Here is a 12,469-nt window from a genome sequence, read left to right as displayed (position 1 = left end):
GGGAATCTGAAAATGTTATCAGTCCTTGTTCCTCTCTCCATTAATCAGCTGGTGTGGGAGACAGGGGTTCAGACATGAGTGCTGGTCTGGAAAAAAATATTCAACACATTCTGTGCTCCCTTCTGCACACTCACCCCCACCTTACCCAAAGCCCAGATTGAGAACTATTATGTAAAGGAAGAGAACAGAGGGCTACAGGCCAACCATCCATACTTAGAATCAGAAGACAATCAGTAAAAAAAACAAACCCTCAAGAAAGAATGGTCAGAGAAATAGAAAAGGAGCAATACAATGTAGTGTCCTCAAAAATGAAGGGTTTTAAGACAGTTTTAAAAAGAATTAGGGAGAGATCACTTCTATCAAATAACAGGAAATTTTAAACATGAAAATATGAACCATTGAGTTTAGCTACAGGGAATGTCTTACAGTCAATATGAGAGTACATGGGATTTGTCCATGGTGGGGACATGAAACAGAATCCAATGACTGATTTGTATCCTTATCTATGTTGCTATATTAGTCACTCAACAAAGAAAATAGCCCTAGTATAATATCCTGGCTCTAAGAGAATCGCTGCTCAGAAAGACACAGTTTGTTACTATAGATTTAGGCATCCTGAAAGAGGATTTCACCGTTAGCATATCAAGGTCCAAATCACAAAATTTTCAAATTTCTGTGAGATTAAGTCACTTTAAGATAGTCATTTTAGAATTTTGTTCTTTTTTTTCCTTCTCCACACAGGCTGCAAAAATATAGTTTACTCCACAGATCTCAAGACAAAGTCATAAATATCATCTGGGTTAGCACCTTAGCTCCAAAACATGAGAACCATTATTCTAAAGCAGTTATTTCAACTTTCTACCTATTACTATACTGCTCTTTTGGGCAGTTAGTAAGTATAAGAAATGTTTTCTCATACATATGCATATTTATTCCTAGATTGCTACTTAAAAAGAACATTGTCTCACACTCCATTACAAGGAAATTTGAATATGTTAACTTTTTGTAGAGGACTATCCACCAGTTCTTTTTCTTTCATCTAGAATGAAGTAAATCCTTGTGAAATACATTTTAAACAGGAAGTCAATATCAATACATTACTAATTATGCCAGATTTATAAAATATCATAGAGAAAACATGGAGATTCATTGGCTTCCAGCTTCCAGGGAAGACTGATTGGGAGTAATTATCTAATCTGGACCTAAACCTTAATGATAACCTTAGAAAAAACTAGGCACATTACTGGTAATAAAATTAGTCACATTTGATTTTTACCCTATTCTAATACTGCAAACAATACTCAATTCTACACTTCAGTTGTGTAAACACAGCCAGTGGATGTTCCTGGATGAAAGTATTTTCTAAACCAAACTGCAATTTTCCTTTAGTAATCAGGAAGTCTTAACAACTGAGGCACCTAGATGGTGCAGTCCGTTAAGCGTCAACTCTTGGTTTTGGCTCAGATTGTGACCTCAGGGTCATGAGATGGATGGGCTCCATGCTCAGCATGGAGTCTGCTGAGATTCTCTCTCCCTCTCCCTTTGCCCTGCCTGCTCATGGTTGCTTGTTCACTCTCTCTCTCTCTCTCAAATAAACAAATCTTTAAAAAGGAAAGGAAGTCTTAGCAATTAAGAGCCATATTCATAAAGGGAACTATACTTTTTAAAAGAAAGAAAAAAGCCTAAGTTTAAAAATTCAAAGAACTCTAGGCTTCAAAAAGGGAAGAAAGAAAGAGGAAAAATAGCTTTTGAGGCAATGGGAATGGCAGCCTGAACCCAAACGGTAATGAGTTAGGGTGTACCTCCCACCAGAGACTTTTTAAAAGAGAATCCCAGAAAAATTCTTCAGTGAGAGTCAAGGAGTGACTGAGCCAACAGAACTTGTAAACAATTTCCAGTGTTTAATTTAGTAAGAGGCAGAACTGCTTCATTCACTATTCATTCCAATTTATGCACAGATTGAAAGGCACCAAATAATATGTGCCCAATGAGAAAAGCTGGTCCTAAGGAAGATGGCTAAGCAGGAATGGCTCCTGTGGGACACCAGCTAGGGGTGCCTTCTACTCTAGGAGGCCATTGTCTGCGATGTGTACCCCCTTTTAAGTTGATTGCTTCAAAAAGATGTTGCACTTTTAAACAGGACACTCGGGTGGGGGCGCCTGGGTGGTTGAGCCTGCTTAAGATACTCTCTTTCTCTCCCTCTGCCCCTCCCCAGACTCAGGCTTGCTTTTGCACATGCTCTCTCTCTCAAAACAAACAAACAAACAACAACAAAAAAAAACAGACACTGGTGACTATCGCATATTATCAGGATAATGACCCCATGGCAGAAAGGTCATTAGGACAGAAAGTCTCCTAGGACTTGGATTAGATCATTTGTTAGGCTTTGAATTCCTATCTTCTCGTGTCCACTAATCTCTGATGCAATGCCAATTTAAAATGTGTCTTAATTTCTTTTCACTAAAATGCAGATAGTTATTTTCTTTAAATGATTTAATATCCAGCCTATGGGAATACCATAAACAAAAAGGGAAGCCTATTTTTTAGAGAAAGCTATTGCCTAAATTCCAAGAGCACAGTAGTTAAAAATGTAGGTTTGAATCTGGACTCCATTACTGACTAATGCGGTGACCTTAGCCAAGTTACTTCTCAGTAAATCAGTTTCCTTCTAAGTAAAATAGGGATAATAGTATCTACTGCAGGGGGCTGTCTTAAAAATTAAATGATATAACATCTGTAAAGTGCAAAGAAAAGTGACACAGTGTATACTATATTAGCATTTGTTAAGTAAATAGATAAATTAATATGCCCCTGATTCAAACCAGAAGATGAGGAAGTTATAAAGAATGAATGAAAAGTTTTAGATAGAATTCTTTATTTAGATATAGGTTTTCCTTAAATTCTTGCATCTAGTTTATGTGTGTGGGAAAATCTTGGGAAGCAGGTTTACTCAAACACATTTGTTAATCACACAGTGTGCCAAAGCCCTAGAGCAGATGCATAAGGGTATAAGTCAATATTTTCCCTCAAGGAAAATATAATCTAGTTTGGGGCAATGGACAATCATTGAAATGGAAGACTTGTACACAAGTTAAATATATTTTCCAGAGCAACCCACTGACTCAAAGCAACCTACTAACTAAAGAACTGTGATGAAAGTAATTTCAATAGAAATTATAGAGAGAAAAAGGCAGTTCAGACAAGGTAGGTAAATAAGATTTTATCATAGGAGGTGAGAAAAGCATTAGGAGTCGAAAAATTTGCAAGGTAGACAAGACAGAGAAAGTTTTTCTGATGATTAGAATGATGTAAATATAAGCTGAAACAAGAAAGCAAATGGTATACTTGGGGAAGCAATGAATAAAAACTAGTTAGAAAGAATGGTTCACAGAACAAATAATGGAGACATGGTTTGAAAATATGTTTTAAATGTGCCTCTATTCCTCCTCACCTTCCATTCACACATAAGAATTTGAGCTGCCCAGTAAAGAATAAAGCCAAGATTTCTGGTCCATTTATGTGCAAACAAGTTCTGGCACACAGGACAAGGAAAGAACAGAGAGATTTTGAACAACTGCCTTAAACAACCAAAAAGTTAACCAGCTTTCAGCAGACATCCTGAGTGTGAGACATGGGTGAATGTGCAGGGATACAACATAAATGTGAGCAGGTAAAATGGAGCCCTTTGGGGAGACCTTGGGAATGTCAGGCTAAGGAGTTCTGATTTTATCACAGAGGCTATCAGAGCCACTGAAAGTTTTTTTTTTTAGGTTTTTTTTTTGGGTTTAAGGATGGTAACTTGATAAAATAATATAAGCCAAGGGACAAGGCATCATTTTTAAATGTGAGACTTGTGGAAAAACTAGTTGTTGCCAATAGTCTAACAAAGAGTTATGTAAGGTGAGTTATGATTCTCATAAAAATGTGTCATGATTCTTAATAGCTCTTACATTTAAAATAACTCACATACATGGAATATGTAGATTAATTGTCTTAGGTAACATCTGGCAAACAAGGTGCTATTCATTTCAGCTGACTCATTTTCACAAAATTTGCTTAGTAGTGTCTATATTTGATGACTGTGTACTTTTTCTTATAACTGCTTTATTGTGTTTAATAGTGCCAATACACAAAATGAACCAATGGTTTAAAATTAATCCACTGGATATATAAAAGTAGTAAAATATGAAAGCAGTATTATAAATGATATACCATGACATAAACTTGTCAAAGTAAATAGTGAAGAAGTTTACAGAGAGAAAGTACATTGTGAATCTGTGCGCAGAACAAAGTTCTCTACAATGTATCATTTTCATAAGTAGCACAAAAGGAAAATTAGAAGCAGGAAGTAGAATGATAAAAATCTCAAGATTGGACTTTGTGGACTAGCTGTCCTTCACCCCTGGGTCTCAGTGTATTGCTTGTTGCCAAAAATTGTCAAATAGTGGTATGAAGTTACTGAGGCTTTCTTATAATTTTCAAGGCAGAGTTCAAGTATATCTATCAAGCTTTTCCAAAACAAGTGAAAAGCAAAAGCTTTTAAGTAAGATATTGCTGAGTCTCCCCACTAAGAGCAGAGAAGAAACCAAAAGAGGTATCTTTCAAAGTTGCAAATAAATCCAGTGACAATTAGTCACATTATGGAGTAAAGCAGACTAAACCAATCACAAAATCATTTATGAAACCGTTACAATATGCATGTCAGTGGAATACAATGTGAAAGAACATTTACTATTTATTGTTGTTTTTATTAGCAGATATTTTTCTTCAGAGTTGTACAAAATCAGAGACATTAAAAAGAATCAGAGACATTCACAGTATAAAGTAGATCACATGTGTAAAAGGAGACATGATTGACAATTATTTATCACTAAAAACTGTGCCAGAGGGGAAGAGATTTCTTGTTCCTTAATAATTTTGTAAACTTTGGTGTAGATAAATAGTGCGTTAGGATTGTTATTGACTGAGTACCATCAATATGTATAACAAAGATATCATCACACGAATGAAAGAAATTGCACCTCAGGGCAATCCAACCCTGCTTTATTCACAGTTGTCAATGTAAGTGTGCCTCCTGAATTTGACTGAAGTTTGAAGGAAATAGGAAAAGCTACAAATATGATCAGATTGTAGCCAAGAATTGCCAGCATGCTGTGCAAGAAAATGGGTTGAGAACAGAAGATTCTGTTTCTTCATACTCAGGAGCTCTAGCTGTCAAGAGTAAAGATCTTCAAATGAAATAAGTGAAAAAAATCCAGTAAAAAAGATTTCTTTAATTTCCAATGCTTATCTAAGTGGTATATTCTACATCTAGAGGATCCTGAATCTATTATTTCGGAGAGAATGTATAATTTTTAACATTTAGGAAGAGAAAGGAAAAGTTCCTAAAAAGAATGAATTTTGATATAAACAGATTAGTTGACAAGTTTCTTTCTTACTATTTAAAGATATTCCAGGAGGGGGCGGAGCAAGATGGCAGAGGAGTAGGAGACCTGGATTTTGTCTGGTCTCAGGAATTCAGCTGGATAGGGATCAAACCATTCTGAACACCTACGAACTCAACAGGAGATTGAAGAAAAGAATAGCAACAACTCTTTGAGAAAAGCGACCACTTCCTGGAAAGTAGGACGTGCGGAGAAGAGGATCCGAGGCGATATTCGGGAGGACGGACGGCCAGGGAGGGGGCCTCCATTGGCCACTTCTGGCAAGTGCTAGAGCCGCGGAGCACAAAATCGGAACTTTTAGAAGCCGGCTCCGCGGAAGGACGTCGCTCCAGTGGCTAAGCGGGGGGTGGAACCCTCGCAGGACAGTGTGGTCTCAGGACCCTCGGGGTCACAGGAAGACCGGGGGTGCCTGAGTGCGGCAGAGCTCCCAGGTGTCGGAGCGGGGAAGCCGGCTGCAGAGACGGAGGTGAGGCGCGGGCTCTCAGCTCGGGGTTGCCATAAACTGTGATCCGTGGCCCAGTCGGGCCACTGCTCCTCCAGCAGGGACCCAACAAGCGGCAGATCCAGGGAGACTCCCTTTCCTTCCCCGGGAGGAGCAGCGCGGGAGCGCACCGCAGGGATCTGCTGGGTTTGGAGACTCCACACGGGGTCGGGTGCCAGAGATAGAAACACTCGGTCAGCGGCCCGGTGAGCACGGAGTGCGGCTGGAGACCAGGGAGACGGGAGTGACTGCTTTTCTCTGGGGGCGCACTGAGGAGCGGGGCCGAGTTCTCGGCTCCTCTGGCTCCTCCGGGGCGGAAATTGGGAGGCCACCATTTTCACTCTCGTCCTCCAAAGCTGTACCGAGAGCTTGCAGGAAACAAAAGCTCCTGAGAGCAAACCCAAGCAGAGTGCTTAGGCCGGACTGGCAATGGCGGGGCAATTCCGCCTCCAGCAAAGACATTTGGGAACCACGGCAACAGGCCCCTCGCCCAAATGATCGGCACGAACAGCCAGCCAAGACCAAGTTTACCGATCAATGAGAACGGCGGAACTCCAGTGCTAGGGGAATACTGCACATAGAATTCATGGCTTTTTTTACCATGATTAATTAGTCTTTCAAAGTTAATTTTTTTAGCTTTTTTTTCTGAATTTTTTTCCCTTTTTCAACCAACATCTTATCAATCCCTTTTTAAAAAAAAAAACTTTTATTTTTCATTTTTAGACTCATACTCTATCTCTTCATAGTAGTTACCCTTATTTTTAGCATATATATATATAAGTTGTTCTCTCTTTAAAATTTTGAGATACAGTTTCTGCTAACATATCAAAATATACCCTAAATCTCTAGTGTATGACTTTTTTCTAGTCTCCTGCCTGATCACATTCTCTCCCTTTTTTTCTTCTTTCTTATTTTAATCCTCTTCTTTCTTTTTTCAAGCACCTTATCAATTCCTTTTTTAAATTTTTTTATAATTTTCATCTTTACAGTCATATTCCATCCCTTCATCATATCAACCCTTATTTTGTACCTATATAAGTCTTTCTTTCTTTAAAATTTTAGGAGGCACTTTCTTCTAACAGACCAAAATACACCCAAAATCTAGTGTGTGACACTGATCTATGCACTAGCCTGATCATATTTGATCATATTCTGTTTTTGTTTTTATCTTTTTCTTTTTCTTTTTTTTTTCTCATTCTTTTTTCTTTCATTCCCTTTCTTTTCCTCTGGTTTTAGATCTTTTCTGCTTTGTTTAGAGTATATTTTCTGGGGACATTGTTAACTTGTTAGCATTTTGTTCTCTCATTCATCTATTACCCTCTGGACAAAATCACAAGATGAAAAAAATCACCTCAACAAAAAGAACAAGAGGTAGTACCGTCTGCCAGGGAACTACTCAATATGGACATTAGTACAATGTTGGACCTAAAGTTCAGAATCATGATTTTAAAGATACTAGCAGGGCTTGAAAAAAGCATGGAAGTTATTAGAGAAATCCTTCCTTGAGAAATAAAAGAACTGAAATCTAACCAAGTCAAAATCAAAAAGGCTATTAATGAGGTGTGATCAAAAATGGGGGCACTAACTGCTAGGATAAATGAGGCAGAAGAGAGAATCAGCGATATAGAAGACCAAATGATGGAAAATAAAGAGGCTGAGAAAAAGAGAGAGAAACAACTACTGGATCACGAGGGCAGAATTCGAGAGAGAAGTGATACGATAAGACGAAACAACATTAGAATAATTGGGATCCCAGAAGAAGAAGAAAGAGAGAGAGGGGCAGAAGGTATATTGGAGCAAATAATAGCAGAGAACTTCCCTAATGTGGGGAAGGAAACAGGCATCAAAATCCAGGAGGCACAGAGAACCCCTCTCAAAATCAATAAAAATAGGTCAACACCCTGACATCTAAGAGTAAAACTTAACAAGTCTCAGAGACAAAGAGAAAAACTTGAAAGCAGCTCAGGAGAAGAGATATGTAACCTACAATGGTAGAAACATCAGATTGGCAACAGACCTATCCACAGAGACCTGGCAGGCCAGAAAGGACTGGCATGATATATTCAGAGCACGAACTGAGAAAAACATGCAGCCAAGAATACTATATCCAGCTAGGCTGTCCTTGAAAATAGAAGGAGAGATCAAAAGCTTCCAGGACAAACAAAAACTAAAGGAATTTGCAAACATGAAACCAGCCCTACAAGAAATATTGAAAGGGGTCCCTCTAAGCAAAGAGAGAGCCTAAAAGCAGCATAGACCAGCAAGGAACACAGACAATATACACTAACAGTCACCTTACAGGCAATACAATGGCACTAAATTCGTATTTTTCAATAGTTACCCTGAATGTAAATGGGCTAAATGCCCCAATCAAAAGACACAGGCTGTCAGATTGGATTAAAAAACAAGACCCATCGATACGCTGTCTGCAAGAGACTCATTTTAGACCCAAAGACACCCCCACGTTGAAAGTGAGGGGGAGGAAAACCATTTACCATGCTAATGGACACCAAAAGAAAGCTGGGGTGGCAATCCTTATTACAGACAAATTAGATTTTAAACCAAAGACTGTAATAAGAGATGAGGAAGGACACTATATCCTACTTAAAGGGTCTATCCAACAAGAAGATCTAACAATTGTAAATTTCTATGCCCCTAACATGGGAGCAGCCAAATATATAAGGCAATTAATAACAAAAGCGAAGAGACACATTGACAACAATACAATAATAGTGGGGGACTTTAACAGCCCCCTGACTGAAATGGACAGATCATCTAAGCAAAAGATCAACAGGGAAATAAAGACTTTAAATGACACACTGGACCAAATGGACTTCACAGACATAAGCAGAACATTGCATCCCAAAGCAAAAGAAAACACATTCTTCTCTAGTGCCCATGGAACATTCTCCAGAATAGATGACATCCTAGGTCACAAATCAGGTCTCAACCGGTACCAAGAGATTGGGATTATTCCCTGCATATTTTCAGACCACAATGCTTTGAAACTGGAACTCAATCACAAGAGGAAAGTCAGAAAGAACTCAAATACATGGAGGCTAAAGAGCATCCTACTAAAGAATGAATGGGTCAACCAGGAAATTAAAGAAGAATTAAAAACATTCATGGAAACCAATGAAAATGAAAACGCAACTGTTCAAAATCTTTGGGATGCAGCAAAGGCAGTCCTAAGAGGAAAGTATATAGCAATACAAGCCTTTCTCAAGAAACAAGGAAGGTCTCAAATACACAACCTACACCTAAGGAGCTAGAGAAAAAACAGCAAATAAAGCCTAAACCCAGCAGGAGAAGAGAAATAATAAAGATCAGAGCAGAAATCAATGAAATAGAAACCAAAAGAACAGTAGAACAGATCAGCGAAACTAGGAGCTGGTTCTTTGAAAGAATTAACAAGATTGTTAAACCCCTGGCCAGACTTATCAAAAAGAAAAGAGAAATGACCCAAATCAACAAAATCATGAATGGAAGAGGAGAGATCACATCCAACATCAAAGGAATAGAAACAATTATAAGAACATATTATGAGCAACTCTATGCCAGCAAATTAGATAACCTGGAAGAAATGGATGCATTCCTAGAGATGTATCAACTACCAAAACTGAACCAGGAAGAAATAGAAAACCTGAACAGAACTATAACCACTAAGGAAATTGAAACAGTCATCAAAAATCTCCCAACAAACAAAAGCCCAGGGCCAGTTGGCTTCCCAGGGGAATTCTACCAAACATTTAAAGAAGAATTAATACCTATTCGCCTGAAACTGTTCCAAAAAATAGAAATGGAAGGAAAACTTCCAAACTCATTTTATGAGGCCACCATTACCTTGATCCCAAAAGCAGACAAAGACTCTATCAAAAAGGAGAATTACAGACCAATATCCTTGATGAACATGGATGCAAAAATTCTCACCAAAATACTAGCCAACAGGATCCAAGAGTACATTAAAAGGATTATTCACCATGACCAAGTGGGATTTATCCCTGGGCTGAAAGGTTGGTTCAACATCCACAAATCAATCAATGATACAATACATTAACAAAAGAAAGAACAATAATCATATGATCCTCTCAATAGATGCAGAAAAATCATTTGACAAAGTACAGCATCCTTTCTTGATCAAAACTCCTCAGAGTATAGGGATAGAGAGTACATACCTCAATATCATAAAAGCCATCTATGAAAAACCTACAGCAAATATCATTCTCAATGGGGAAAAGCTGAGAGCTTTCCCCCTAAGGTCAGGAATGCGGCAGGGATGTCCACTATCACCACTGCTATTCAACATAGTATTAGAAGTCTTAGCCACAGCAATCAGACAACAAAAGAAATCAAAGGCATCCAAATCAGCAAAGAGGAAGTCAAACTCTCACTCTTTACAGATGATATGATACTTTATGTGGAAAACCCAAAAGACTCCACCCCAATACTGCTAGAACTCATACAGGAATTCAGTTAAGTGGCAGGATAGAAAATCAATAAACAGAAATCAGTGGCATTCCTATACACCAAGACAGAAGAAAGAGAAATTAAGGAGTCGAACCCATTTACAATTGCACCCAAAACCATAAGATACCTAGGAATAAATCTAACTAAAAAGGCAAAGGATCTGTACTCAGAAAACTATAAAATATTCATGAAAGAATTTGAGGAAGACACAAAGAAATGGAAAAACATTCCATGCTCATGGATTGGAAGAACAAACATTGTGAAGTTGTCAATGCTACCTAGAGCAATCTACACATTCAATGCAATCCCCATCAAAATACCATCCACCTTTTTCAAAGAAATGGAACAAATAACCCTAAAATTTGTATGGAACCAGAAAAGACCCCAAATAGTCAGAAGAATGTTGAAAAAGAAAAGCAAAGCTGGCGGCATCACAATTCCAGACTTCCAGCTCTATTACAAAACTGTCATCATCAAGACAGGTTGATACTGGCACAAAAACAGACACATCGATCAATGGAACAGAATAGAAAGCCCAGAAATGGACCCTCAACTCTATGGTCAACTCATCTTTCACAAAGCAGGAGAGAATGTCCAATGGAAAAAAGACAGTCTCTTCAATAAATGGTGTTGGGAAAATTGGACAGCCACATGCAGAAGAATGAAACTGGACCATTTCCTCACACCACACACAAAAATAGACTCCAGATGGTTGAAAGACCTAAATGTGAGACAGGAGTCCATCAAAATCCTAAAGAAGAACACAGGCAGCAACCTCTTCGACCTCAGCTGCAGCAACTTCTTCCTAGAAACATCACCAAAGGCAAGGGAAGCCAGGGCAAAAATGAACTATTGGGATTTCATCAAGATAAAAAGCTTTTACACAGCAAAAGATACAGTCAACAAAACCAAAAGACAACCGACAAAATGGGAGAAGATATTTGCAAATGACATATCAGATAAAGGGCTAGTATCCAAAATGTATAAAGAACTTCTCAAACTCAACACCCAAAGAACAAATAATCCAATCAAGAAATGGGCGGAAGACATGAACACACATTTTTCCAAAGAAGTCACCCAACTGGGCAACAGACACATGAAAAAGTGCTCAACGTCACTTGGCATCAGGGAAATCAAATCAAATCAAATCAAAACCTCAATGAGATACCACCTCACACCAGTCAGAATGGCTAAAATTAACAAGTCAGAAATGACAGATGTTTGTGGGGATGCGGAGAAAGGGGAACCCTCCTACACTGCTGGTGGGAATGCAAGCTGGGGTAATCACTCTGGAAAACAGTATGGAGGTTCCTCAAAAAGTTGAGAATAGAGCTACCATACGATCCAGCAATTGCACTACTGGGTATTTACCACAAAGAAAGAAATGTAGGGATCAAAGGGGTATGTGCACCCCAATGTTTATAGCAGCAATGTCCACAATAGCCAAACTGTGGAAAGCGCCAAAATGTCCATCAACAGATGAATGGATAAAGAAGATGTGGTATATATACACAATGGAATATTATGCAGCCATCAAAAGGAATGAGATCTTGCCATTTGCAACAACGTGGATGGAACTGGAGGGTATTATGCTGAGTGAAATAAGTCAATCAGAGAAAGACATGTATCATACGACCTCACTGATATGAGGAATTCTTAATCTCAGGAAACAAACTGAGGGTTGCTGGAGTGGTGGGGGGGGGATGGGGTGACTGGGTGATAACATTGGGGAGGGTATGTGCTATGGTGAGCGCTGTGAATTGTGCAAGACTGTTGAATCACAGATCTGTACCTCTGAAACAAATAATGCAATATATGTTAAGAAAAAAAAAGAAGAAGAAGAAGATAGCAGGAGGGGAATAATGAAAGGGAGTCAATCGGAGGGGGAGACGAACCATGAGAGACGATGGACTATGAAAAACAAACTGAGGGTTCTAGAGGGGAGTGGGGTGGGGGGATGGGTTAGCCTGGTGATGGGTATTAAAGAGGGCACGTTCTGCATGGAGCACTGGGTGTTATGCACAAACAATGAATCATGGAACACTACCTCAAAAACTAATGATATAATGTATGGTGA

At 38.8% G+C, this 12,469-nt stretch overlaps 1 protein-coding gene across 1 annotated transcript in view; it reads right to left on the bottom strand.

Moving 5' to 3' along the window:
• NRG1 (neuregulin 1) overlaps positions 1–12,469 on the bottom strand; it is a 1,085,273-nt gene that overhangs the window by 709,160 nt on the left and 363,644 nt on the right. The window lies entirely within an intron of this gene.

The sequence above is a fragment of the Callorhinus ursinus genome, unplaced genomic scaffold (genome assembly GCF_003265705.2).
Source record: "Callorhinus ursinus isolate GAN/ISIS: 27379988/994484 unplaced genomic scaffold, GSC_fseal_2.0 scaffold17, whole genome shotgun sequence".
Classification (NCBI taxonomy): Eukaryota; Metazoa; Chordata; class Mammalia; order Carnivora; family Otariidae; genus Callorhinus; species Callorhinus ursinus.
The sequence above is the reverse complement of the archived record's forward strand: the minus strand, read 5'-3'. Positions and strand labels throughout refer to the sequence as shown.